Source organism: Meriones unguiculatus, chromosome 14, assembly GCF_030254825.1.
Source record: "Meriones unguiculatus strain TT.TT164.6M chromosome 14, Bangor_MerUng_6.1, whole genome shotgun sequence".
NCBI lineage: Eukaryota > Metazoa > Chordata > Mammalia > Rodentia > Muridae > Meriones > Meriones unguiculatus.
In genome coordinates, this window is record NC_083361.1 from 47,891,885 (window position 1) to 47,917,625 (window position 25,741).

The 25,741-nt window shown below is 48.1% G+C and overlaps 3 long non-coding RNA genes and 12 other non-coding genes across 16 annotated transcripts in view; 1 reads left to right on the plus strand and 14 right to left on the minus strand.

Annotated features, from left to right (window-relative positions):
• Positions 1–23,898, plus strand: part of LOC132647202 (uncharacterized) — a 30,038-nt gene extending 6,140 nt beyond the window's left edge. The window contains exons 3-9 of the long non-coding RNA XR_009585527.1: positions 1,542–3,279; positions 5,889–7,565; positions 10,122–11,859; positions 14,425–15,279; positions 16,023–16,162; positions 18,734–20,471; positions 23,037–23,898. This is a non-coding gene — a long non-coding RNA (uncharacterized LOC132647202). The remainder of the gene's footprint in view (positions 1–1,541; positions 3,280–5,888; positions 7,566–10,121; positions 11,860–14,424; positions 15,280–16,022; positions 16,163–18,733; positions 20,472–23,036) is intronic.
• LOC132647457 (small nucleolar RNA SNORD115) lies at positions 2,227–2,305 on the minus strand. Its single transcript, XR_009585826.1, has one exon. It is a non-coding gene; the product is annotated as a small nucleolar RNA SNORD115 (small nucleolar RNA).
• LOC132647357 (small nucleolar RNA SNORD115) lies at positions 4,043–4,121 on the minus strand. The gene has a single exon (XR_009585725.1). It is a non-coding gene; the product is annotated as a small nucleolar RNA SNORD115 (small nucleolar RNA).
• LOC132647203 (uncharacterized) lies at positions 4,248–19,655 on the minus strand. 2 transcript variants are annotated; one of them, XR_009585529.1, is made up of 12 exons: positions 19,554–19,655; positions 19,132–19,176; positions 16,625–16,669; positions 15,245–15,351; positions 14,823–14,867; positions 12,322–12,366; positions 10,942–11,048; positions 10,520–10,564; positions 8,028–8,072; positions 6,648–6,754; positions 6,226–6,270; positions 4,248–4,283 (listed from the first exon to the last, which is right to left on the minus strand). It is a non-coding gene; the product is annotated as an uncharacterized LOC132647203 (long non-coding RNA). The 2 variants fall into 2 exon arrangements; XR_009585528.1 differs by lacking the exons at positions 19,132–19,176; positions 19,554–19,655 and adding an exon at positions 17,061–17,100.
• LOC132647458 (small nucleolar RNA SNORD115) lies at positions 6,513–6,591 on the minus strand. The gene has a single exon (XR_009585827.1). It is a non-coding gene; the product is annotated as a small nucleolar RNA SNORD115 (small nucleolar RNA).
• On the minus strand, positions 8,329–8,407 carry LOC132647368 (small nucleolar RNA SNORD115). Its single transcript, XR_009585736.1, has one exon. It is a non-coding gene; the product is annotated as a small nucleolar RNA SNORD115 (small nucleolar RNA).
• On the minus strand, positions 10,807–10,885 carry LOC132647459 (small nucleolar RNA SNORD115). Its single transcript, XR_009585828.1, has one exon. It is a non-coding gene; the product is annotated as a small nucleolar RNA SNORD115 (small nucleolar RNA).
• LOC132647379 (small nucleolar RNA SNORD115) lies at positions 12,623–12,701 on the minus strand. The gene has a single exon (XR_009585747.1). It is a non-coding gene; the product is annotated as a small nucleolar RNA SNORD115 (small nucleolar RNA).
• LOC132647460 (small nucleolar RNA SNORD115) lies at positions 15,110–15,188 on the minus strand. The gene has a single exon (XR_009585829.1). It is a non-coding gene; the product is annotated as a small nucleolar RNA SNORD115 (small nucleolar RNA).
• On the minus strand, positions 16,926–17,004 carry LOC132647935 (small nucleolar RNA SNORD115). The gene has a single exon (XR_009586275.1). It is a non-coding gene; the product is annotated as a small nucleolar RNA SNORD115 (small nucleolar RNA).
• LOC132647461 (small nucleolar RNA SNORD115) lies at positions 19,419–19,497 on the minus strand. The gene has a single exon (XR_009585830.1). It is a non-coding gene; the product is annotated as a small nucleolar RNA SNORD115 (small nucleolar RNA).
• LOC132647390 (small nucleolar RNA SNORD115) lies at positions 21,235–21,313 on the minus strand. Its single transcript, XR_009585758.1, has one exon. It is a non-coding gene; the product is annotated as a small nucleolar RNA SNORD115 (small nucleolar RNA).
• On the minus strand, positions 21,440–25,709 carry LOC132647207 (uncharacterized). The gene is made up of 5 exons (XR_009585535.1): positions 25,673–25,709; positions 25,237–25,281; positions 23,857–23,963; positions 23,435–23,479; positions 21,440–21,475 (listed from the first exon to the last, which is right to left on the minus strand). It is a non-coding gene; the product is annotated as an uncharacterized LOC132647207 (long non-coding RNA).
• On the minus strand, positions 23,722–23,800 carry LOC132647462 (small nucleolar RNA SNORD115). Its single transcript, XR_009585831.1, has one exon. It is a non-coding gene; the product is annotated as a small nucleolar RNA SNORD115 (small nucleolar RNA).
• LOC132647401 (small nucleolar RNA SNORD115) lies at positions 25,538–25,616 on the minus strand. The gene has a single exon (XR_009585769.1). It is a non-coding gene; the product is annotated as a small nucleolar RNA SNORD115 (small nucleolar RNA).
• Positions 25,710–25,741: the final 32 nt, after the last annotated feature.

The following is a 25,741-nucleotide window of genomic DNA, read 5'->3' on the forward strand; positions in this document are numbered from 1 at the left end:
GAAGAGAATGATCTCAGGGCTCTTGTAAGTGCTTTTCTGCGTAAAAGGTTCAGGTCATAGTAACCTGAGGAGGTTCCTTTCTGTTTTCTGCCTTTGGGGATGAACGCCAAGGTGGCTGCCTATTCGGTCTTAATAGGACAGCAGAGCACAGAAGATAAGTGCATGCTCATAGGTTAGTCGATGCCAAGGAAGCCAAGATACTAAGAGAATCGCCCTTAGCCTCACTGCTTCCACAGTCAGATGAGCCAGCTCACTCCTTTCTTTGCCACGGACACTGTCCTGGCATTGTTACCACCAACCATCTCAACCCATTTTGACAAGGCCATGCAGAGCAACCCTTCAGAATGGACAAACATCTGCTGGAGCACCCATTATGCACCAGAGGAAACATCACCTGGGGATGATCCCTTCTCTGAAGGGACTAACTCTCGCCTTGAAATCCTAAGATGGAAAAAAATCTCATTTTTACTGCTAGCGCTAAAAGATCACGGGAGACACATGAACTCAAAGTATGGTGGAGGATTCTGTGGTAGCTCTAATGTTCGTCCCTGGCTGCAGGGTGAAAAGCTCTCAAAGGCCTTTGAGTATGCCACTGGAATTCTTACTGTTTTTCATGGCATTGGTGTCTGTCAGAGTATACTGCTCTTATCAGTGGTCCTACCCATACTTGTACTTTAAGCTTGGCCGTAGAATGATCACCAAGTAAGAGAAGAAGAGCAACAGATCCAAAACATCTGCGCCCATGGGTCTCCTCTTAGGCTGATAACCCAACCAGGGACCATTCATGGGGATAACCCAGAAACCCTAGAGCCACCACCCAGATGCAGCCCTTGGCAGCTCAGTCTCCAGGTTAGTTCCCTAATAATGGGAACCGGGACTGTCTCTGACCTGGACTCAATGGCTGGCCCTTTGAACACTTCCCCCTGATGGGGAAGCAGCCTCAGCAGGCCACAGAGGAAGAAAATGCCGTCAGTTCTCATGAGACTTGATAGGCTAGGTCAGGTGGAAGTTGTGGAGGCCTTCCCCTAACAGTGGACTTGGCAAGGGGCATGGGAGGACATGAGGGAGGGAGGGAGGGTGGGATTGGGTGGTGAGGAGGGAGGAGGCTTGAGCTGGGATGCCAAGTTAAGCAACTGTGTTTTATCAAAGAAGAAGAAGAAGAAGAAGAAGAAGAAGAAGAAGAAGAAGAAGAAGAAGAAGAAGAAGAAGAAGAAGAAGAAGAAGAAGAAGAGTATAACATAAATGTATTTTATAGGAACTCTTACATGGATTTGAGTCTACTACTGGAATTCTCACTGTGTCTCATGGCATTTGTGTCTGTGAGATTACACCTGACCTCATCAGTGGTCCTACATATCCTTGTACTTTTTGATAGGATGGAGAATGTTCACTAAGTATGAGAAGAAAGAAACACAGATGATGATATCCAGGGCCAAAGGAATACCCCCGAATGTTGTGATTTCCCTAGGTCCAATTACTAGGCTAAGAGGCTTCAGGATTCAAATGTGATCGCTAATGCCAATCCTGGCTTTTGTTCCTAGGGTGCTTGGGGATATGGGAGATTTAGACCTAGTCTAACTGTCGGCACGTCAATTGCTGCAGCTCCTGCTCAAGAGTGGCAGTGCAAGCAGAAACCTAAAATCAGGGATGAATGGATTTGGCGATTCCTACAAATCTACTGCAGGAAATCACCCAAATGGAAAACCCAGAGACCAGCTCTCAGCCATCCTGTTCTGTCTGTGAACATTGACTCATATCTATTTGAGTGAGAATGATGGGAATCCAGGAAATCTGGAATTCCTGCTCTAGAAATGGAGGTGTCCTGAGAAGACCATTTTCGGATTCACCCAAAGACGATAATTTGAGACCAGCAGAGATTGTAAAACCTGGAGGCATAGTCAGTGGAAATTGTGTCCCAAGCCAGCAACTTTCCACTCACCTGATTGGTGTGAGGCTGTGGACTGCAAGAGGTCACGGCAGATGACTACAAGGAAAGACAGAAGACAAAGGCTTGAGCCCCCTGCCCCTTGGCAGCATAGTCTAGTGGAGCTGTAGAAAATCAGAAAAGGAGCTGGTCGATGGGGCCCTCGGTGCTCTCACTCAGATGTGCCCCAGGAGTGTATAGGAATCTGCCTCAGGGAAAAAGGGGCTTTGGGACCTAAGGACTTCCCTTACATCACTTGTCTCAAAGAGAAGTAGGCCCTCATCTCCCACATCTCCTTGGCTGGGCCTCAGCGTAATCCTACTGAGCATGAATTTTATGTCATCACCTCTTTTCGTGACATTGGGTTGTCTACACAGACCCAGCCATGGACAGACAGAGCTACGCATGTCTTTTGATCCTCTACAATAACAGCTTACCAGAGCCCACAAGACTTCCATGGAGATGGGTTGAGGTAAGTTTAGCCTGCACGGGATAGCTGGGTCCCAATGACTTCAAGGGATGCAGGGACAGCATTTTTTCTGTCCTGTGAAGGAGCACATTGTGAGTGGAGTGGAAGAGAATGTGGTCAGGGCATCTGTATGTCCTCTATGGCCTAAAATGGTCAGGTCAAAGTAATGTGAGGATGCACCTCCAGGAGTAGTGCCTTTGGGGACAGGAGCAGTGAAAGGCTTCTCTTGCATCCTGGAATGAATGCCACGCACCCAGGAATAATGATGGCCAACAATTTAATCAGGGCCAAAGAAGCAAAAGCAGTGAGAGGATCAAACTTAGCCTCTCTGCTTCCACAGCCAGAGATAGCCAGCTCCCACCTTTCAGTACCATGGCCATTCTCCTAGCATTGTCTACACCTATGTCCTTCCTCATGTGATTTTGACACTGGTGGAAAGAGCAACCTGTAGGATGGGCAAATATCTGCGGGGTGGTCCTTTATGCATTTGAGAAAACATCATAGGGGTAGTCCTCTCTCTCCAGGGCCTGCTTCTCACCTGGAAATCCTCGGAGGGATTTCTGTCTGGATCTCCTGGTGCTACCAGACCAGGGTAGGCACAGAAACACACAAAGTATTGTGTAGGCCTCCTGTCTAGCTGAAATGTAGTTGCATGGCGACCCACTGCAATGATCTCAAAAGTTTTTGAGTCTACTGCCGAAATCCGTAACGTGTCACGGCATTGGTCTTACACCTGCCCTTATCAGTGGGTCTTTCAGGTGGATCTACTCACGATTGGCTGGAGAATGATGACCAAGTAAGAGTTGAATGAAAACCAGATGAGGATACTCAGGGCCAAAGGACAACCCAATGAATCTTGTTGATTTTCCTCGGTCCAATCACCAGGGTAAGTGACAGACATCTGAGTGAGAGTGTGATGACTAATCCAACCCGGGCAATGGTTCCCAGGGAGCATGGCTATTGTGCAGTCTGATAGCCTTTGGGAACTGTCAGGCTGTCAATTGCTGAAGCTCCTGCTCAAGGGTGGCATTGCAAGCAGAAACTCGAGACCAGGCAAGAATAGATTTGGTGGTTCCTACAAATCTCCTGCCAGAAGTCACCCAAAAGGAAAATGCAGAGTGCAGCTCTCAGGTATCCCATTTTGTCTGTGAACGTTCATTCGTGTCTATTTCTGTTAAAATTCATGGATTCCAGGAACTTTGGAATCACTGCTCTGGAAATGAGGTGTGTGTGGCAGACCCTTTTCAGATTCACCCAAAGTAAATAAGCTGACACCAGCTGAGGATTGTAGAAGGTGTAGGGATATGGCCGTAGACAGGATGTCTAGAGGCAGGATCTTTCCCCTTACCTGGTTGGTGTGAGGCTGTGAGCTCTGAGGGGTCATGGTAGATGACTACAAGACAAGAGAGAAGACAAAGGCATGGGCTCTCCATTTGACAGCATAGACTATCTGAGCCGTAGGCATTCAGAAAAGGTGCTTGCTGGTGGAGTCATCAGTGCTCACACACAGATGGGCCCCAGGAGTGTATAAGATTCTCCCTTAGGAGAAACAAGTGCTTGGGGAGCTTGGAGACCTAGAGACCTCCATATAAATCCCTTGAGAAAGTCTCAAGGAGAAGTAGGCCCTCGTCTCCCAGGTCCGGCTGGCTGGGCCTCAGCGTGATCCTATTAAGCATGATTTTTATGTCATCACCTCTCTTAGTGACATTGGGTTATCATCATAGACCCAGCCATGGACAGACACAGCTACAAGTGCTTTACGATCCTCTACAAGAGCTGCTTACCGGAGCTGACAAGACTTCCTCGAAGTTAGGTGGGCGAACTTTGAGGCCGCACTGAGTAGCAAGGTAGAGACAATGCCAAGGGCCTCAGGGACACCATTTCTCATGTCTGTGAAGCACATTGTGGGTAGGGTAGAAGAGAATGGTCTCAGGGCTCTTGTAAGTGCTTTTCTGCGTAAAAGGTTCAAGTCATAGTAACCTGAGGAGGTTCCTTTCTGTTTTCTGCCTTTGGGGATGAACGCCAAGGTGGCTGCCTATTCGGTCTTAATAGGACAGCAGAGCACAGAAGATAAGTGCATGCTCATAGGTTAGTCGATGCCAAGGAAGCCAAGATACTAAGAGAATCGCCCTTAGCCTCACTGCTTCCACAGTCAGATGAGCCAGCTCACTCCTTTCTTTGCCACGGACACTGTCCTGGCATTGTTACCACCAACCATCTCAACCCATTTTGACAAGGCCATGCAGAGCAACCCTTCAGAATGGACAAACATCTGCTGGAGCACCCATTATGCACCAGAGGAAACATCACCTGGGGATGATCCCTTCTCTGAAGGGACTAACTCTCGCCTTGAAATCCTAAGATGGAAAAAAATCTCATTTTTACTGCTAGCGCTAAAAGATCACGGGAGACACATGAACTCAAAGTATGGTGGAGGATTCTGTGGTAGCTCTAATGTTCGTCCCTGGCTGCAGGGTGAAAAGCTCTCAAAGGCCTTTGAGTATGCCACTGGAATTCTTACTGTTTTTCATGGCAATGGTGTCTGTCAGAGTATACTGCTCTTATCAGTGGTCCTACCCATACTTGTACTTTAAGCTTGGCCGTAGAATGATCACCAAGTAAGAGAAGAAGAGCAACAGATCCAAAACATCTGTGCCCATGGGTCTCCTCTTAGGCTGATACCCCAACCAGGGACCATTCATGGGGATAACCCAGAAACCCTAGAGCCACCACCCAGATGCAGCCCTTGGCAGCTCAGTCTCCAGGTTAGTTCCCTAATAATGGGAACCGGGACTGTCTCTGACCTGGACTCAATGGCTGGCCCTTTGAACACTTCCCCCTGATGGGGAAGCAGCCTCAGCAGGCCACAGAGGAAGACAATGCCGTCAGTTCTCATGAGACTTGATAGGCTAGGTCAGGTGGAAGTTGTGGAGGCCTTCCCCTAACAGTGGACTTGGCAAGGGGCATGGGAGGACATGAGGGAGGGAGGGAGGGAGGGTGGGATTGGGTGGTGAGGAGGGAGGAGGCTTGAGCTGGGATGCCAAGTTAAGCAACTGTGTTTTATCAAAGAAGAAGAAGAAGAAGAAGAAGAAGAAGAAGAAGAAGAAGAAGAAGAAGAAGAAGAGTATAACATAAATGTATTTTATAGGAACTCTTACATGGATTTGAGTCTACTACTGGAATTCTCACTGTGTCTCATGGCATTTGTGTCTGTGAGATTACACCTGACCTCATCAGTGGTCCTACATATCCTTGTACTTTTTGATAGGATGGAGAATGTTCACTAAGTATGAGAAGAAAGAAACACAGATGATGATATCCAGGGCCAAAGGAATACCCCCGAATGTTGTGATTTCCCTAGGTCCAATTACTAGGCTAAGAGGCTTCGGGATTCAAATGTGATCGCTAATGCCAATCCTGGCTTTTGTTCCTAGGGTGCTTGGGGATATGGGAGATTTAGACCTAGTCTAACTGTCGGCATGTCAATTGCTGCAGCTCCTGCTCAAGAGTGGCAGTGCAAGCAGAAACCTAAAATCAGGGATGAATGGATTTGGCGATTCCTACAAATCTACTGCAGGAAATCACCCAAATGGAAAACCCAGAGCCCAGCTCTCAGCCATCCTGTTCTGTCTGTGAACATTGACTCATATCTATTTGAGTGAGAATGATGGGAATCCAGGAAATCTGGAATTCCTGCTCTAGAAATGGAGGCGTCCTGGGAAGACCATTTTCAGATTCACCCAAAGACGATAATTTGAGACCAGCAGAGATTGTAAAACCTGGAGGCATAGTCAGTGGAAATTGTGTCCCAAGCCAGCAACTTTCCACTCACCTGATTGGTGTGAGGCTGTGGACTGCAAGAGGTCACGGCAGATGACTACAAGGAAAGACAGAAGACAAAGGCGTGAGCCCCCTGCCCCTTGGCAGCATAGTCTAGTGGAGCTGTAGAAAATCAGAAAAGGAGCTGGTCGATGGGGCCCTCGGTGCTCTCACACAGATGTGCCCCAGGAGTGTATAGGAATCTGCCTCAGGGAAAAAGGGGCTTTGGGACCTAAGGACTTCCCTTACATCACTTGTCTCAAAGAGAAGTAGGCCCTCATCTCCCACATCTCCTTGGCTGGGCCTCAGCGTAATCCTACTGAGCATGAATTTTATGTCATCACCTCTTTTCGTGACATTGGGTTGTCTACACAGACCCAGCCATGGACAGACAGAGCTACGCATGTCTTTTGATCCTCTACAATAACAGCTTACCAGAGCCCACAAGACTTCCATGGAGATGGGTTGAGGTAAGTTTAGCCTGCACGGGATAGCTGGGTCCCAATGACTTCAAGGGATGCAGGGACAGCATTTTTTCTGTCCTGTGAAGGAGCACATTGTGAGTGGAGTGGAAGAGAATGTGGTCAGGGCATCTGTATGTCCTCTATGGCCTAAAATGGTCAGGTCAAAGTAATGTGAGGATGCACCTCCAGGAGTAGTGCCTTTGGGGACAGGAGCAGTGAAAGGCTTCTCTTGCATCCTGGAATGAATGCCACGCACCCAGGAATAATGATGGCCAACAATTTAATCAGGGCCAAAGAAGCAAAAGCAGTGAGAGGATCAAACTTAGCCTCTCTGCTTCCACAGCCAGAGATAGCCAGCTCCCACCTTTCAGTACCATGGCCATTCTCCTAGCATTGTCTACACCTATGTTCTTCCTCATGTGATTTTGACACTGGTGGAAAGAGCAACCTGTAGGATGGGCAAATATCTGCTGGGTGGTCCTTTATGCATTTGAGAAAACATCATAGGGGTAGTCTTCTCTCTCCAGGGCATGCTTCTCACCTGGAAATCCTCGGAGGGATTTCTGTCTGGATCTCGTGGTGCTACCAGACCAGGGTAGGCACAGAAACACACAAAGTATTGTGTAGGCCTCCTGTCTAGCTGAAATGTAGTTGCATGGCGACCCATTGCAATGATCTCAAAAGTTTTTGAGTCTACTGCCGAAATCCGTAACGTGTCACGGCATTGGTCTTACACCTGCCCTTATCAGTGGGTCTTTCAGGTGGATCTACTCACGATTGGCTGGAGAATGATGACCAAGTAAGAGTTGAATGAAAACCAGATGAGGATACTCAGGGCCAAAGGACAACCCAATGAATCTTGTTGATTTTCCTCGGTCCAATCACCAGGGTAAGTGACAGACATCTGAGTGAGAGTGTGATGACTAATCCAACCCGGGCAATGGTTCCCAGGGAGCATGGCTATTGTGCAGTCTGATAGCCTTTGGGAACTGTCAGGCTGTCAATTGCTGAAGCTCCTGCTCAAGGGTGGCATTGCAAGCAGAAACTCGAGACCAGGCAAGAATAGATTTGGTGGTTCCTACAAATCTCCTGCCAGAAGTCACCCAAAAGGAAAATGCAGAGTGCAGCTCTCAGGTATCCCATTTTGTCTGTGAACGTTCAGTCGTGTCTATTTCTGTTAAAATTCATGGATTCCAGGAACTTTGGAATCACTGCTCTGGAAATGAGGTGTGTGTGGCAGACCCTTTTCAGATTCACCCAAAGTAAATAAGCTGACACCAGCTGAGGATTGTAGAAGGTGTAGGGATATGGCCGTAGACAGGATGTCTAGAGGCAGGATCTTTCCCCTTACCTGGTTGGTGTGAGGCTGTGAGCTCCGAGGGGTCATGGTAGATGACTACAAGACAAGAGAGAAGACAAAGGCATGGGCTCTCCATTTGACAGCATAGACTATCTGAGCAGTAGGCATTCAGAAAAGGTGCTTGCTGGTGGAGTCATCAGTGCTCACACACAGATGGGCCCCAGGAGTGTATAAGATTCTCCCTTAGGAGAAACAAGTGCTTGGGGAGCTTGGAGACCTAGAGACCTCCATATAAATCCCTTGAGAAAGTCTCAAGGAGAAGTAGGCCCTCGTCTCCCAGGTCCGGCTGGCTGGGCCTCAGCGTGATCCTATTAAGCATGATTTTTATGTCATCACCTCTCTTAGTGACATTGGGTTATCATCATAGACCCAGCCATGGACAGACACAGCTACAAGTGCTTTACGATCCTCTACAAGAGCTGCTTACCGGAGCTGACAAGACTTCCTCGGAGTTAGGTGGGCGAACTTTGAGGCCGCACTGAAGAGCAAGGTAGAGACAATGCCAAGGGCCTCAGGGACACCATTTCTCATGTCTGTGAAGCACATTGTGGGTAGGGTAGAAGAGAATGATCTCAGGGCTCTTGTAAGTGCTTTTCTGCGTAAAAGGTTCAGGTCATAGTAACCTGAGGAGGTTCCTTTCTGTTTTCTGCCTTTGGGGATGAACGCCAAGGTGGCTGCCTATTCGGTCTTAATAGGACAGCAGAGCACAGAAGATAAGTGCATGCTAATAGGTTAGTCGATGCCAAGGAAGCCAAGATACTAAGAGAATCGCCCTTAGCCTCACTGCTTCCACAGTCAGATGAGCCAGCTCACTCCTTTCTTTGCCACGGACACTGTCCTGGCATTGTTACCACCAACCATCTCAACCCATTTTGACAAGGCCATGCAGAGCAACCCTTCAGAATGGACAAACATCTGCTGGAGCACCCATTATGCACCAGAGGAAACATCACCTGGGGATGATCCCTTCTCTGAAGGGACTAACTCTCGCCTTGAAATCCTAAGATGGAAAAAAATCTCATTTTTACTGCTAGCGCTAAAAGATCACGGGAGACACATGAACTCAAAGTATGGTGGAGGATTCTGTGGTAGCTCTAATGTTCGTCCCTGGCTGCAGGGTGAAAAGCTCTCAAAGGCCTTTGAGTATGCCACTGGAATTCTTACTGTTTTTCATGGCATTGGTGTCTGTCAGAGTATACTGCTCTTATCAGTGGTCCTACCCATACTTGTACTTTAAGCTTGGCCGTAGAATGATCACCTAGTAAGAGAAGAAGAGCAACAGATCCAAAACATCTGTGCCCATGGGTCTCCTCTTAGGCTGATACCCCTACCAGGGACCATTCATCGGGATAACCCAGAAACCCTAGAGCCACCACCCAGATGCAGCCCTTGGCAGCTCAGTCTCCAGGTTAGTTCCCTAATAATGGGAACCGGGACTGTCTCTGACCTGGACTCAATGGCTGGCCCTTTGAACACTTCCCCCTGATGGGGAAGCAGCCTCAGCAGGCCACAGAGGAAGACAATGCCGTCAGTTCTCATGAGACTTGATAGGCTAGGTCAGGTGGAAGTTGTGGAGGCCTTCCCCTAACAGTGGACTTGGCAAGGGGCATGGGAGGACATGAGGGAGGGAGGGAGGGTGGGATTGGGTGGTGAGGAGGGAGGAGGCTTGAGCTGGGATGCCAAGTTAAGCAACTGTGTTTTATCAAAGAAGAAGAAGAAGAAGAAGAAGAAGAAGAAGAAGAAGAAGAAGAAGAAGAAGAAGAAGAAGAAGAAGAGTATAACATAAATGTATTTTATAGAAACTCTTACATGGATTTGAGTCTACTACTGGAATTCTCACTGTGTCTCATGGCATTTGTGTCTGTGAGATTACACCTGACCTCATCAGTGGTCCTACATATCCTTGTACTTTTTGATAGGATGGAGAATGTTCACTAAGTATGAGAAGAAAGAAACACAGATGATGATATCCAGGGCCAAAGGAATACCCCCGAATGTTGTGATTTCCCTAGGTCCAATTACTAGGCTAAGAGGCTTCGGGATTCAAATGTGATCGCTAATGCCAATCCTGGCTTTTGTTCCTAGGGTGCTTGGGGATATGGGAGATTTAGACCTAGTCTAACTGTCGGCACGTCAATTGCTGCAGCTCCTGCTCAAGAGTGGCAGTGCAAGCAGAAACCTAAAATCAGGGATGAATGGATTTGGCGATTCCTACAAATCTACTGCAGGAAATCACCCAAATGGAAAACCCAGAGCCCAGCTCTCAGCCATCCTGTTCTGTCTGTGAACATTGACTCATATCTATTTGAGTGAGAATGATGGGAATCCAGGAAATCTGGAATTCCTGCTCTAGAAATGGAGGCGTCCTGGGAAGACCATTTTCAGATTCACCCAAAGACGATAATTTGAGACCAGCAGAGATTGTAAAACCTGGAGGCATAGTCAGTGGAAATTGTGTCCCAAGCCAGCAACTTTCCACTCACCTGATTGGTGTGAGGCTGTGGACTGCAAGAGGTCACGGCAGATGACTACAAGGAAAGACAGAAGACAAAGGCGTGAGCCCCCTGCCCCTTGGCAGCATAGTCTAGTGGAGCTGTAGAAAATCAGAAAAGGAGCTGGTCGATGGGGCCCTCGGTGCTCTCACACAGATGTGCCCCAGGAGTGTATAGGAATCTGCCTCAGGGAAAAAGGGGCTTTGGGACCTAAGGACTTCCCTTACATCACTTGTCTCAAAGAGAAGTAGGCCCTCATCTCCCACATCTCCTTGGCTGGGCCTCAGCGTAATCCTACTGAGCATGAATTTTATGTCATCACCTCTTTTCGTGACATTGGGTTGTCTACACAGACCCAGCCATGGACAGACAGAGCTACGCATGTCTTTTGATCCTCTACAATAACAGCTTACCAGAGCCCACAAGACTTCCATGGAGATGGGTTGAGGTAAGTTTAGCCTGCACGGGATAGCTGGGTCCCAATGACTTCAAGGGATGCAGGGACAGCATTTTTTCTGTCCTGTGAAGGAGCACATTGTGAGTGGAGTGGAAGAGAATGTGGTCAGGGCATCTGTATGTCCTCTATGGCCTAAAATGGTCAGGTCAAAGTAATGTGAGGATGCACCTCCAGGAGTAGTGCCTTTGGGGACAGGAGCAGTGAAAGGCTTCTCTTGCATCCTGGAATGAATGCCACGCACCCAGGAATAATGATGGCCAACAATTTAATCAGGGCCAAAGAAGCAAAAGCAGTGAGAGGATCAAACTTAGCCTCTCTGCTTCCACAGCCAGAGATAGCCAGCTCCCACCTTTCAGTACCATGGCCATTCTCCTAGCATTGTCTACACCTATGTTCTTCCTCATGTGATTTTGACACTGGTGGAAAGAGCAACCTGTAGGATGGGCAAATATCTGCTGGGTGGTCCTTTATGCATTTGAGAAAACATCATAGGGGTAGTCTTCTCTCTCCAGGGCATGCTTCTCACCTGGAAATCCTCGGAGGGATTTCTGTCTGGATCTCGTGGTGCTACCAGACCAGGGTAGGCACAGAAACACACAAAGTATTGTGTAGGCCTCCTGTCTAGCTGAAATGTAGTTGCATGGCGACCCATTGCAATGATCTCAAAAGTTTTTGAGTCTACTGCCGAAATCCGTAACGTGTCACGGCATTGGTCTTACACCTGCCCTTATCAGTGGGTCTTTCAGGTGGATCTACTCACGATTGGCTGGAGAATGATGACCAAGTAAGAGTTGAATGAAAACCAGATGAGGATACTCAGGGCCAAAGGACAACCCAATGAATCTTGTTGATTTTCCTCGGTCCAATCACCAGGGTAAGTGACAGACATCTGAGTGAGAGTGTGATGACTAATCCAACCCGGGCAATGGTTCCCAGGGAGCATGGCTATTGTGCAGTCTGATAGCCTTTGGGAACTGTCAGGCTGTCAATTGCTGAAGCTCCTGCTCAAGGGTGGCATTGCAAGCAGAAACTCGAGACCAGGCAAGAATAGATTTGGTGGTTCCTACAAATCTCCTGCCAGAAGTCACCCAAAAGGAAAATGCAGAGTGCAGCTCTCAGGTATCCCATTTTGTCTGTGAACGTTCAGTCGTGTCTATTTCTGTTAAAATTCATGGATTCCAGGAACTTTGGAATCACTGCTCTGGAAATGAGGTGTGTGTGGCAGACCCTTTTCAGATTCACCCAAAGTAAATAAGCTGACACCAGCTGAGGATTGTAGAAGGTGTAGGGATATGGCCGTAGACAGGATGTCTAGAGGCAGGATCTTTCCCCTTACCTGGTTGGTGTGAGGCTGTGAGCTCCGAGGGGTCATGGTAGATGACTACAAGACAAGAGAGAAGACAAAGGCATGGGCTCTCCATTTGACAGCATAGACTATCTGAGCAGTAGGCATTCAGAAAAGGTGCTTGCTGGTGGAGTCATCAGTGCTCACACACAGATGGGCCCCAGGAGTGTATAAGATTCTCCCTTAGGAGAAACAAGTGCTTGGGGAGCTTGGAGACCTAGAGACCTCCATATAAATCCCTTGAGAAAGTCTCAAGGAGAAGTAGGCCCTCGTCTCCCAGGTCCGGCTGGCTGGGCCTCAGCGTGATCCTATTAAGCATGATTTTTATGTCATCACCTCTCTTAGTGACATTGGGTTATCATCATAGACCCAGCCATGGACAGACACAGCTACAAGTGCTTTACGATCCTCTACAAGAGCTGCTTACCGGAGCTGACAAGACTTCCTCGGAGTTAGGTGGGCGAACTTTGAGGCCGCACTGAAGAGCAAGGTAGAGACAATGCCAAGGGCCTCAGGGACACCATTTCTCATGTCTGTGAAGCACATTGTGGGTAGGGTAGAAGAGAATGATCTCAGGGCTCTTGTAAGTGCTTTTCTGCGTAAAAGGTTCAGGTCATAGTAACCTGAGGAGGTTCCTTTCTGTTTTCTGCCTTTGGGGATGAACGCCAAGGTGGCTGCCTATTCGGTCTTAATAGGACAGCAGAGCACAGAAGATAAGTGCATGCTAATAGGTTAGTCGATGCCAAGGAAGCCAAGATACTAAGAGAATCGCCCTTAGCCTCACTGCTTCCACAGTCAGATGAGCCAGCTCACTCCTTTCTTTGCCACGGACACTGTCCTGGCATTGTTACCACCAACCATCTCAACCCATTTTGACAAGGCCATGCAGAGCAACCCTTCAGAATGGACAAACATCTGCTGGAGCACCCATTATGCACCAGAGGAAACATCACCTGGGGATGATCCCTTCTCTGAAGGGACTAACTCTCGCCTTGAAATCCTAAGATGGAAAAAAATCTCATTTTTACTGCTAGCGCTAAAAGATCACGGGAGACACATGAACTCAAAGTATGGTGGAGGATTCTGTGGTAGCTCTAATGTTCGTCCCTGGCTGCAGGGTGAAAAGCTCTCAAAGGCCTTTGAGTATGCCACTGGAATTCTTACTGTTTTTCATGGCATTGGTGTCTGTCAGAGTATACTGCTCTTATCAGTGGTCCTACCCATACTTGTACTTTAAGCTTGGCCGTAGAATGATCACCTAGTAAGAGAAGAAGAGCAACAGATCCAAAACATCTGTGCCCATGGGTCTCCTCTTAGGCTGATACCCCTACCAGGGACCATTCATCGGGATAACCCAGAAACCCTAGAGCCACCACCCAGATGCAGCCCTTGGCAGCTCAGTCTCCAGGTTAGTTCCCTAATAATGGGAACCGGGACTGTCTCTGACCTGGACTCAATGGCTGGCCCTTTGAACACTTCCCCCTGATGGGGAAGCAGCCTCAGCAGGCCACAGAGGAAGACAATGCCGTCAGTTCTCATGAGACTTGATAGGCTAGGTCAGGTGGAAGTTGTGGAGGCCTTCCCCTAACAGTGGACTTGGCAAGGGGCATGGGAGGACATGAGGGAGGGAGGGAGGGTGGGATTGGGTGGTGAGGAGGGAGGAGGCTTGAGCTGGGATGCCAAGTTAAGCAACTGTGTTTTATCAAAGAAGAAGAAGAAGAAGAAGAAGAAGAAGAAGAAGAAGAAGAAGAAGAAGAAGAAGAAGAAGAAGAAGAAGAAGAAGAGTATAACATAAATGTATTTTATAGAAACTCTTACATGGATTTGAGTCTACTACTGGAATTCTCACTGTGTCTCATGGCATTTGTGTCTGTGAGATTACACCTGACCTCATCAGTGGTCCTACATATCCTTGTACTTTTTGATAGGATGGAGAATGTTCACTAAGTATGAGAAGAAAGAAACACAGATGATGATATCCAGGGCCAAAGGAATACCCCCGAATGTTGTGATTTCCCTAGGTCCAATTACTAGGCTAAGAGGCTTCGGGATTCAAATGTGATCGCTAATGCCAATCCTGGCTTTTGTTCCTAGGGTGCTTGGGGATATGGGAGATTTAGACCTAGTCTAACTGTCGGCACGTCAATTGCTGCAGCTCCTGCTCAAGAGTGGCAGTGCAAGCAGAAACCTAAAATCAGGGATGAATGGATTTGGCGATTCCTACAAATCTACTGCAGGAAATCACCCAAATGGAAAACCCAGAGCCCAGCTCTCAGCCATCCTGTTCTGTCTGTGAACATTGACTCATATCTATTTGAGTGAGAATGATGGGAATCCAGGAAATCTGGAATTCCTGCTCTAGAAATGGAGGCGTCCTGGGAAGACCATTTTCAGATTCACCCAAAGACGATAATTTGAGACCAGCAGAGATTGTAAAACCTGGAGGCATAGTCAGTGGAAATTGTGTCCCAAGCCAGCAACTTTCCACTCACCTGATTGGTGTGAGGCTGTGGACTGCAAGAGGTCACGGCAGATGACTACAAGGAAAGACAGAAGACAAAGGCGTGAGCCCCCTGCCCCTTGGCAGCATAGTCTAGTGGAGCTGTAGAAAATCAGAAAAGGAGCTGGTCGATGGGGCCCTCGGTGCTCTCACACAGATGTGCCCCAGGAGTGTATAGGAATCTGCCTCAGGGAAAAAGGGGCTTTGGGACCTAAGGACTTCCCTTACATCACTTGTCTCAAAGAGAAGTAGGCCCTCATCTCCCACATCTCCTTGGCTGGGCCTCAGCGTAATCCTACTGAGCATGAATTTTATGTCATCACCTCTTTTCGTGACATTGGGTTGTCTACACAGACCCAGCCATGGACAGACAGAGCTACGCATGTCTTTTGATCCTCTACAATAACAGCTTACCAGAGCCCACAAGACTTCCATGGAGATGGGTTGAGGTAAGTTTAGCCTGCACGGGATAGCTGGGTCCCAATGACTTCAAGGGATGCAGGGACAGCATTTTTTCTGTCCTGTGAAGGAGCACATTGTGAGTGGAGTGGAAGAGAATGTGGTCAGGGCATCTGTATGTCCTCTATGGCCTAAAATGGTCAGGTCAAAGTAATGTGAGGATGCACCTCCAGGAGTAGTGCCTTTGGGGACAGGAGCAGTGAAAGGCTTCTCTTGCATCCTGGAATGAATGCCACGCACCCAGGAATAATGATGGCCAACAATTTAATCAGGGCCAAAGAAGCAAAAGCAGTGAGAGGATCAAACTTAGCCTCTCTGCTTCCACAGCCAGAGATAGCCAGCTCCCACCTTTCAGTACCATGGCCATTCTCCTAGCATTGTCTACACCTATGTTCTTCCTCATGTGATTTTGACACTGGTGGAAAGAGCAACCTGTAGGATGGGCAAATATCTGCTGGGTGGTCCTTTATGCATTTGAGAAAACATCATAGGGGTAGTCTTCTCTCTCCAGGGCATGCTTCTCACCTGGAAATCCTCGGAGGGATTTCTGTCTGGATCTCGTGGTGCTACCAGACCAGGGTAGGCACAGAAACACACAAAGTATTGTGTAGGCCTCCTGTCTAGCTGAAATGTAGTTGCATGGCGACCCACTGCAATGATCTCAAAAGTTTTTGAGTCTACTGCCGAAATCCGTAACGTGTCACGGCATTGGTCTTACACCTGCCCTTATCAGTGGGTCTTTCAGGTGGATCTACTCACGATTGGCTGGAGAATGATGACCAAGTAAGAGTTGAATGAAAACCAGATGAGGATACTCAGGGCCAAAGGACAACCCAATGAATCTTGTTGATTTTCCTCGGTCCAATCACCAGGGTAAGTGACAGACATCTGAGTGAGAGTGTGATGACTAATCCAACCCGGGCAATGGTTCCCAGGGAGCATGGCTATTGTGCAGTCTGATAGCCTTTGGGAACTGTCAGGCTGTCAATTGCTGAAGCTCCTGCTCAAGGGTGGCATTGCAAGCAGAAACTCGAGACCAGGCAACAATAGATTTGGTGGTTCCTACAAATCTCCTGCCAGAAGTCACCCAAAAGGAAAATGCAGAGTGCAGCTCTCAGGTATCCCATTTTGTCTGTGAACGTTCAGTCGTGTCTATTTCTGTTAAAATTCATGGATTCCAGGAACTTTGGAATCACTGCTCTGGAAATGAGGTGTGTGTGGCAGACCCTTTTCAGATTCACCCAAAGTAAATAAGCTGACACCAGCTGAGGATTGTAGAAGGTGTAGGGATATGGCCGTAGACAGGATGTCTAGAGGCAGGATCTTTCCCCTTACCTGGTTGGTGTGAGGCTGTGAGCTCCGAGGGGTCATGGTAGATGACTACAAGACAAGAGAGAAGACAAAGGCATGGGCTCTCCATTTGACAGCATAGACTATCTGAGCAGTAGGCATTCAGAAAAGGTGCTTGCTGGTGGAGTCATCAGTGCTCACACACAGATGGGCCCCAGGAGTGTATAAGATTCTCCCTTAGGAGAAACAAGTGCTTGGGGAGCTTGGAGACCTAGAGACCTCCATATAAATCCCTTGAGAAAGTCTCAAGGAGAAGTAGGCCCTCGTCTCCCAGGTCCGGCTGGCTGGGCCTCAGCGTGATCCTATTAAGCATGATTTTTATGTCATCACCTCTCTTCGTGACATTGGGTTATCATCATAGACCCAGCCATGGACAGACACAGCTACAAGTGCTTTACGATCCTCTACAAGAGCTGCTTACCGGAGCTGACAAGACTTCCTCGGAGTTAGGTGGGCGAACTTTGAGGCCGCACTGAAGAGCAAGGTAGAGACAATGCCAAGGGCCTCAGGGACACCATTTCTCATGTCTGTGAAGCACATTGTGGGTAGGGTAGAAGAGAATGATCTCAGGGCTCTTGTAAGTGCTTTTCTGCGTAAAAGGTTCAGGTCATAGTAACCTGAGGAGGTTCCTTTCTGTTTTCTGCCTTTGGGGATGAACGCCAAGGTGGCTGCCTATTCGGTCTTAATAGGACAGCAGAGCACAGAAGATAAGTGCATGCTCATAGGTTAGTCGATGCCAAGGAAGCCAAGATACTAAGAGAATCGCCCTTAGCCTCACTGCTTCCACAGTCAGATGAGCCAGCTCACTCCTTTCTTTGCCACGGACACTGTCCTGGCATTGTTACCACCAACCATCTCAACCCATTTTGACAAGGCCATGCAGAGCAACCCTTCAGAATGGACAAACATCTGCTGGAGCACCCATTATGCACCAGAGGAAACATCACCTGGGGATGATCCCTTCTCTGAAGGGACTAACTCTCGCCTTGAAATCCTAAGATGGAAAAAAATCTCATTTTTACTGCTAGCGCTAAAAGATCACGGGAGACACATGAACTCAAAGTATGGTGGAGGATTCTGTGGTAGCTCTAATGTTCGTCCCTGGCTGCAGGGTGAAAAGCTCTCAAAGGCCTTTGAGTATGCCACTGGAATTCTTACTGTTTTTCATGGCATTGGTGTCTGTCAGAGTATACTGCTCTTATCAGTGGTCCTACCCATACTTGTACTTTAAGCTTGGCCGTAGAATGATCACCAAGTAAGAGAAGAAGAGCAACAGATCCAAAACATCTGCGCCCATGGGTCTCCTCTTAGGCTGATAACCCAACCAGGGACCATTCATGGGGATAACCCAGAAACCCTAGAGCCACCACCCAGATGCAGCCCTTGGCAGCTCAGTCTCCAGGTTAGTTCCCTAATAATGGGAACCGGGACTGTCTCTGACCTGGACTCAATGGCTGGCCCTTTGAACACTTCCCCCTGATGGGGAAGCAGCCTCAGCAGGCCACAGAGGAAGAAAATGCCGTCAGTTCTCATGAGACTTGATAGGCTAGGTCAGGTGGAAGTTGTGGAGGCCTTCCCCTAACAGTGGACTTGGCAAGGGGCATGGGAGGACATGAGGGAGGGAGGGAGGGTGGGATTGGGTGGTGAGGAGGGAGGAGGCTTGAGCTGGGATGCCAAGTTAAGCAACTGTGTTTTATCAAAGAAGAAGAAGAAGAAGAAGAAGAAGAAGAAGAAGAAGAAGAAGAAGAAGAAGAAGAAGAAGAAGAAGAAGAAGAAGAAGAAGAGTATAACATAAATGTATTTTATAGGAACTCTTACATGGATTTGAGTCTACTACTGGAATTCTCACTGTGTCTCATGGCATTTGTGTCTGTGAGATTACACCTGACCTCATCAGTGGTCCTACATATCCTTGTACTTTTTGATAGGATGGAGAATGTTCACTAAGTATGAGAAGAAAGAAACACAGATGATGATATCCAGGGCCAAAGGAATACCCCCGAATGTTGTGATTTCCCTAGGTCCAATTACTAGGCTAAGAGGCTTCGGGATTCAAATGTGATCGCTAATGCCAATCCTGGCTTTTGTTCCTAGGGTGCTTGGGGATATGGGAGATTTAGACCTAGTCTAACTGTCGGCACGTCAATTGCTGCAGCTCCTGCTCAAGAGTGGCAGTGCAAGCAGAAACCTAAAATCAGGGATGAATGGATTTGGCGATTCCTACAAATCTACTGCAGGAAATCACCCAAATGGAAAACCCAGAGCCCAGCTCTCAGCCATCCTGTTCTGTCTGTGAACATTGACTCATATCTATTTGAGTGAGAATGATGGGAATCCAGGAAATCTGGAATTCCTGCTCTAGAAATGGAGGCGTCCTGAGAAGACCATTTTCGGATTCACCCAAAGACGATAATTTGAGACCAGCAGAGATTGTAAAACCTGGAGGCATAGTCAGTGGAAATTGTGTCCCAAGCCAGCAACTTTCCACTCACCTGATTGGTGTGAGGCTGTGGACTGCAAGAGGTCACGGCAGATGACTACAAGGAAAGACAGAAGACAAAGGCTTGAGCCCCCTGCCCCTTGGCAGCATAGTCTAGTGGAGCTGTAGAAAATCAGAAAAGGAGCTGGTCGATGGGGCCCTCGGTGCTCTCACTCAGATGTGCCCCAGGAGTGTATAGGAATCTGCCTCAGGGAAAAAGGGGCTTTGGGACCTAAGGACTTCCCTTACATCACTTGTCTCAAAGAGAAGTAGGCCCTCATCTCCCACATCTCCTTGGCTGGGCCTCAGCGTAATCCTACTGAGCATGAATTTTATGTCATCACCTCTTTTCGTGACATTGGGTTGTCTACACAGACCCAGCCATGGACAGACAGAGCTACGCATGTCTTTTGATCCTCTACAATAACAGCTTACCAGAGCCCACAAGACTTCCATGGAGATGGGTTGAGGTAAGTTTAGCCTGCACGGGATAGCTGGGTCCCAATGACTTCAAGGGATGCAGGGACAGCATTTTTTCTGTCCTGTGAAGGAGCACATTGTGAGTGGAGTGGAAGAGAATGTGGTCAGGGCATCTGTATGTCCTCTATGGCCTAAAATGGTCAGGTCAAAGTAATGTGAGGATGCACCTCCAGGAGTAGTGCCTTTGGGGACAGGAGCAGTGAAAGGCTTCTCTTGCATCCTGGAATGAATGCCACGCACCCAGGAATAATGATGGCCAACAATTTAATCAGGGCCAAAGAAGCAAAAGCAGTGAGAGGATCAAACTTAGCCTCTCTGCTTCCACAGCCAGAGATAGCCAGCTCCCACCTTTCAGTACCATGGCCATTCTCCTAGCATTGTCTACACCTATGTCCTTCCTCATGTGATTTTGACACTGGTGGAAAGAGCAACCTGTAGGATGGGCAAATATCTGCGGGGTGGTCCTTTATGCATTTGAGAAAACATCATAGGGGTAGTCCTCTCTCTCCAGGGCCTGCTTCTCACCTGGAAATCCTCGGAGGGATTTCTGTCTGGATCTCCTGGTGCTACCAGACCAGGGTAGGCACAGAAACACACAAAGTATTGTGTAGGCCTCCTGTCTAGCTGAAATGTAGTTGCATGGCGACCCACTGCAATGATCTCAAAAGTTTTTGAGTCTACTGCCGAAATCCGTAACGTGTCACGGCATTGGTCTTACACCTGCCCTTATCAGTGGGTCTTTCAGGTGGATCTACTCACGATTGGCTGGAGAATGATGACCAAGTAAGAGTTGAATGAAAACCAGATGAGGATACTCAGGGCCAAAGGACAACCCAATGAATCTTGTTGATTTTCCTCGGTCCAATCACCAGGGTAAGTGACAGACATCTGAGTGAGAGTGTGATGACTAATCCAACCCGGGCAATGGTTCCCAGGGAGCATGGCTATTGTGCAGTCTGATAGCCTTTGGGAACTGTCAGGCTGTCAATTGCTGAAGCTCCTGCTCAAGGGTGGCATTGCAAGCAGAAACTCGAGACCAGGCAAGAATAGATTTGGTGGTTCCTACAAATCTCCTGCCAGAAGTCACCCAAAAGGAAAATGCAGAGTGCAGCTCTCAGGTATCCCATTTTGTCTGTGAACGTTCAGTCGTGTCTATTTCTGTTAAAATTCATGGATTCCAGGAACTTTGGAATCACTGCTCTGGAAATGAGGTGTGTGTGGCAGACCCTTTTCAGATTCACCCAAAGTAAATAAGCTGACACCAGCTGAGGATTGTAGAAGGTGTAGGGATATGGCCGTAGACAGGATGTCTAGAGGCAGGATCTTTCCCCTTACCTGGTTGGTGTGAGGCTGTGAGCTCTGAGGGGTCATGGTAGATGACTACAAGACAAGAGAGAAGACAAAGGCATGGGCTCTCCATTTGACAGCATAGACTATCTGAGCCGTAGGCATTCAGAAAAGGTGCTTGCTGGTGGAGTCATCAGTGCTCACACACAGATGGGCCCCAGGAGTGTATAAGATTCTCCCTTAGGAGAAACAAGTGCTTGGGGAGCTTGGAGACCTAGAGACCTCCATATAAATCCCTTGAGAAAGTCTCAAGGAGAAGTAGGCCCTCGTCTCCCAGGTCCGGCTGGCTGGGCCTCAGCGTGATCCTATTAAGCATGATTTTTATGTCATCACCTCTCTTAGTGACATTGGGTTATCATCATAGACCCAGCCATGGACAGACACAGCTACAAGTGCTTTACGATCCTCTACAAGAGCTGCTTACCGGAGCTGACAAGACTTCCTCGAAGTTAGGTGGGCGAACTTTGAGGCCGCACTGAGTAGCAAGGTAGAGACAATGCCAAGGGCCTCAGGGACACCATTTCTCATGTCTGTGAAGCACATTGTGGGTAGGGTAGAAGAGAATGGTCTCAGGGCTCTTGTAAGTGCTTTTCTGCGTAAAAGGTTCAAGTCATAGTAACCTGAGGAGGTTCCTTTCTGTTTTCTGCCTTTGGGGATGAACGCCAAGGTGGCTGCCTATTCGGTCTTAATAGGACAGCAGAGCACAGAAGATAAGTGCATGCTCATAGGTTAGTCGATGCCAAGGAAGCCAAGATACTAAGAGAATCGCCCTTAGCCTCACTGCTTCCACAGTCAGATGAGCCAGCTCACTCCTTTCTTTGCCACGGACACTGTCCTGGCATTGTTACCACCAACCATCTCAACCCATTTTGACAAGGCCATGCAGAGCAACCCTTCAGAATGGACAAACATCTGCTGGAGCACCCATTATGCACCAGAGGAAACATCACCTGGGGATGATCCCTTCTCTGAAGGGACTAACTCTCGCCTTGAAATCCTAAGATGGAAAAAAATCTCATTTTTACTGCTAGCGCTAAAAGATCACGGGAGACACATGAACTCAAAGTATGGTGGAGGATTCTGTGGTAGCTCTAATGTTCGTCCCTGGCTGCAGGGTGAAAAGCTCTCAAAGGCCTTTGAGTATGCCACTGGAATTCTTACTGTTTTTCATGGCATTGGTGTCTGTCAGAGTATACTGCTCTTATCAGTGGTCCTACCCATACTTGTACTTTAAGCTTGGCCGTAGAATGATCACCTAGTAAGAGAAGAAGAGCAACAGATCCAAAACATCTGTGCCCATGGGTCTCCTCTTAGGCTGATACCCCTACCAGGGACCATTCATCGGGATAACCCAGAAACCCTAGAGCCACCACCCAGATGCAGCCCTTGGCAGCTCAGTCTCCAGGTTAGTTCCCTAATAATGGGAACCGGGACTGTCTCTGACCTGGACTCAATGGCTGGCCCTTTGAACACTTCCCCCTGATGGGGAAGCAGCCTCAGCAGGCCACAGAGGAAGACAATGCCGTCAGTTCTCATGAGACTTGATAGGCTAGGTCAGGTGGAAGTTGTGGAGGCCTTCCCCTAACAGTGGACTTGGCAAGGGGCATGGGAGGACATGAGGGAGGGAGGGAGGGTGGGATTGGGTGGTGAGGAGGGAGGAGGCTTGAGCTGGGATGCCAAGTTAAGCAACTGTGTTTTATCAAAGAAGAAGAAGAAGAAGAAGAAGAAGAAGAAGAAGAAGAAGAAGAAGAAGAAGAAGAAGAAGAAGAAGAAGAAGAAGAGTATAACATAAATGTATTTTATAGAAACTCTTACATGGATTTGAGTCTACTACTGGAATTCTCACTGTGTCTCATGGCATTTGTGTCTGTGAGATTACACCTGACCTCATCAGTGGTCCTACATATCCTTGTACTTTTTGATAGGATGGAGAATGTTCACTAAGTATGAGAAGAAAGAAACACAGATGATGATATCCAGGGCCAAAGGAATACCCCCGAATGTTGTGATTTTCCTAGGTCCAATTACTAGGCTAAGAGGCTTCGGGATTCAAATGTGATCGCTAATGCCAATCCTGGCTTTTGTTCCTAGGGTGCTTGGGGATATGGGAGATTTAGACCTAGTCTAACTGTCGGCACGTCAATTGCTGCAGCTCCTGCTCAAGAGTGGCAGTGCAAGCAGAAACCTAAAATCAGGGATGAATGGATTTGGCGATTCCTACAAATCTACTGCAGGAAATCACCCAAATGGAAAACCCAGAGACCAGCTCTCAGCCATCCTGTTCTGTCTGTGAACATTGACTCATATCTATTTGAGTGAGAATGATGGGAATCCAGGAAATCTGGAATTCCTGCTCTAGAAATGGAGGCGTCCTGGGAAGACCATTTTCGGATTCACCCAAAGACGATAATTTGAGACCAGCAGAGATTGTAAAACCTGGAGGCATAGTCAGTGGAAATTGTGTCCCAAGCCAGCAACTTTCCACTCACCTGATTGGTGTGAGGCTGTGGACTGCAAGAGGTCACGGCAGATGACTACAAGGAAAGACAGAAGACAAAGGCGTGAGCCCCCTGCCCCTTGGCAGCATAGTCTAGTGGAGCTGTAGAAAATCAGAAAAGGAGCTGGTCGATGGGGCCCTCGGTGCTCTCACTCAGATGTGCCCCAGGAGTGTATAGGAATCTGCCTCAGGGTAAAAGGGGCTTTGGGACCTAAGGACTTCCCTTACATCACTTGTCTCAAAGAGAAGTAGGCCCTCATCTCCCACATCTCCTTGGCTGGGCCTCAGCGTAATCCTACTGAGCATGAATTTTATGTCATCACCTCTTTTCGTGACATTGGGTTGTCTACACAGACCCAGCCATGGACAGACAGAGCTACGCATGTCTTTTGATCCTCTACAATAACAGCTTACCAGAGCCCACAAGACTTCCATGGAGATGGGTTGAGGTAAGTTTAGCCTGCACGGGATAGCTGGGTCCCAATGACTTCAAGGGATGCAGGGACAGCATTTTTTCTGTCCTGTGAAGGAGCACATTGTGAGTGGAGTGGAAGAGAATGTGGTCAGGGCATCTGTATGTCCTCTATGGCCTAAAATGGTCAGGTCAAAGTAATGTGAGGATGCACCTCCAGGAGTAGTGCCTTTGGGGACAGGAGCAGTGAAAGGCTTCTCTTGCATCCTGGAATGAATGCCACGCACCCAGGAATAATGATGGCCAACAATTTAATCAGGGCCAAAGAAGCAAAAGCAGTGAGAGGATCAAACTTAGCCTCTCTGCTTCCACAGCCAGAGATAGCCAGCTCCCACCTTTCAGTACCATGGCCATTCTCCTAGCATTGTCTACACCTATGTCCTTCCTCATGTGATTTTGACACTGGTGGAAAGAGCAACCTGTAGGATGGGCAAATATCTGCGGGGTGGTCCTTTATGCATTTGAGAAAACATCATAGGGGTAGTCCTCTCTCTCCAGGGCCTGCTTCTCACCTGGAAATCCTCGGAGGGATTTCTGTCTGGATCTCCTGGTGCTACCAGACCAGGGTAGGCACAGAAACACACAAAGTATTGTGTAGGCCTCCTGTCTAGCTGAAATGTAGTTGCATGGCGACCCACTGCAATGATCTCAAAAGTTTTTGAGTCTACTGCCGAAATCCGTAACGTGTCACGGCATTGGTCTTACACCTGCCATTATCAGTGGGTCTTTCAGGTGGATCTACTCACGATTGGCTGGAGAATGATGACCAAGTAAGAGTTGAATGAAAACCAGATGAGGATACTCAGGGCCAAAGGACAACCCAATGAATCTTGTTGATTTTCCTCGGTCCAATCACCAGGGTAAGTGACAGACATCTGAGTGAGAGTGTGATGACTAATCCAACCCGGGCAATGGTTCCCAGGGAGCATGGCTATTGTGCAGTCTGATAGCCTTTGGGAACTGTCAGGCTGTCAATTGCTGAAGCTCCTGCTCAAGGGTGGCATTGCAAGCAGAAACTCGAGACCAGGCAAGAATAGATTTGGTAGTTCCTACAAATCTCCTGCCAGAAGTCACCCAAAAGGAAAATGCAGAGTGCAGCTCTCAGGTATCCCATTTTGTCTGTGAACGTTCAGTCGTGTCTATTTCTGTTAAAATTCATGGATTCCAGGAACTTTGGAATCACTGCTCTGGAAATGAGGTGTGTGTGGCAGACCCTTTTCAGATTCACCCAAAGTAAATAAGCTGACACCAGCTGAGGATTGTAGAAGGTGTAGGGATATGGCCGTAGACAGGATGTCTAGAGGCAGGATCTTTCCCCTTACCTGGTTGGTGTGAGGCTGTGAGCTCCGAGGGGTCATGGTAGATGACTACAAGACAAGAGAGAAGACAAAGGCATGGGCTCTCCATTTGACAGCATAGACTATCTGAGCCGTAGGCATTCAGAAAAGGTGCTTGCTGGTGGAGTTATCAGTGCTCACACACAGATGGGCCCCAGGAGTGTATAAGATTCTCCCTTAGGAGAAACAAGTGCTTGGGGAGCTTGGAGACCTAGAGACCTCCATATAAATCCCTTGAGAAAGTCTCAAGGAGAAGTAGGCCCTCGTCTCCCAGGTCCGGCTGGCTGGGCCTCAGCGTGATCCTATTAAGCATGATTTTTATGTCATCACCTCTCTTAGTGACATTGGGTTATCATCATAGACCCAGCCATGGACAGACACAGCTACAAGTGCTTTACGATCCTCTACAAGAGCTGCTTACCGGAGCTGACAAGACTTCCTCGAAGTTAGGTGGGCGAACTTTGAGGCCGCACTGAGTAGCAAGGTAGAG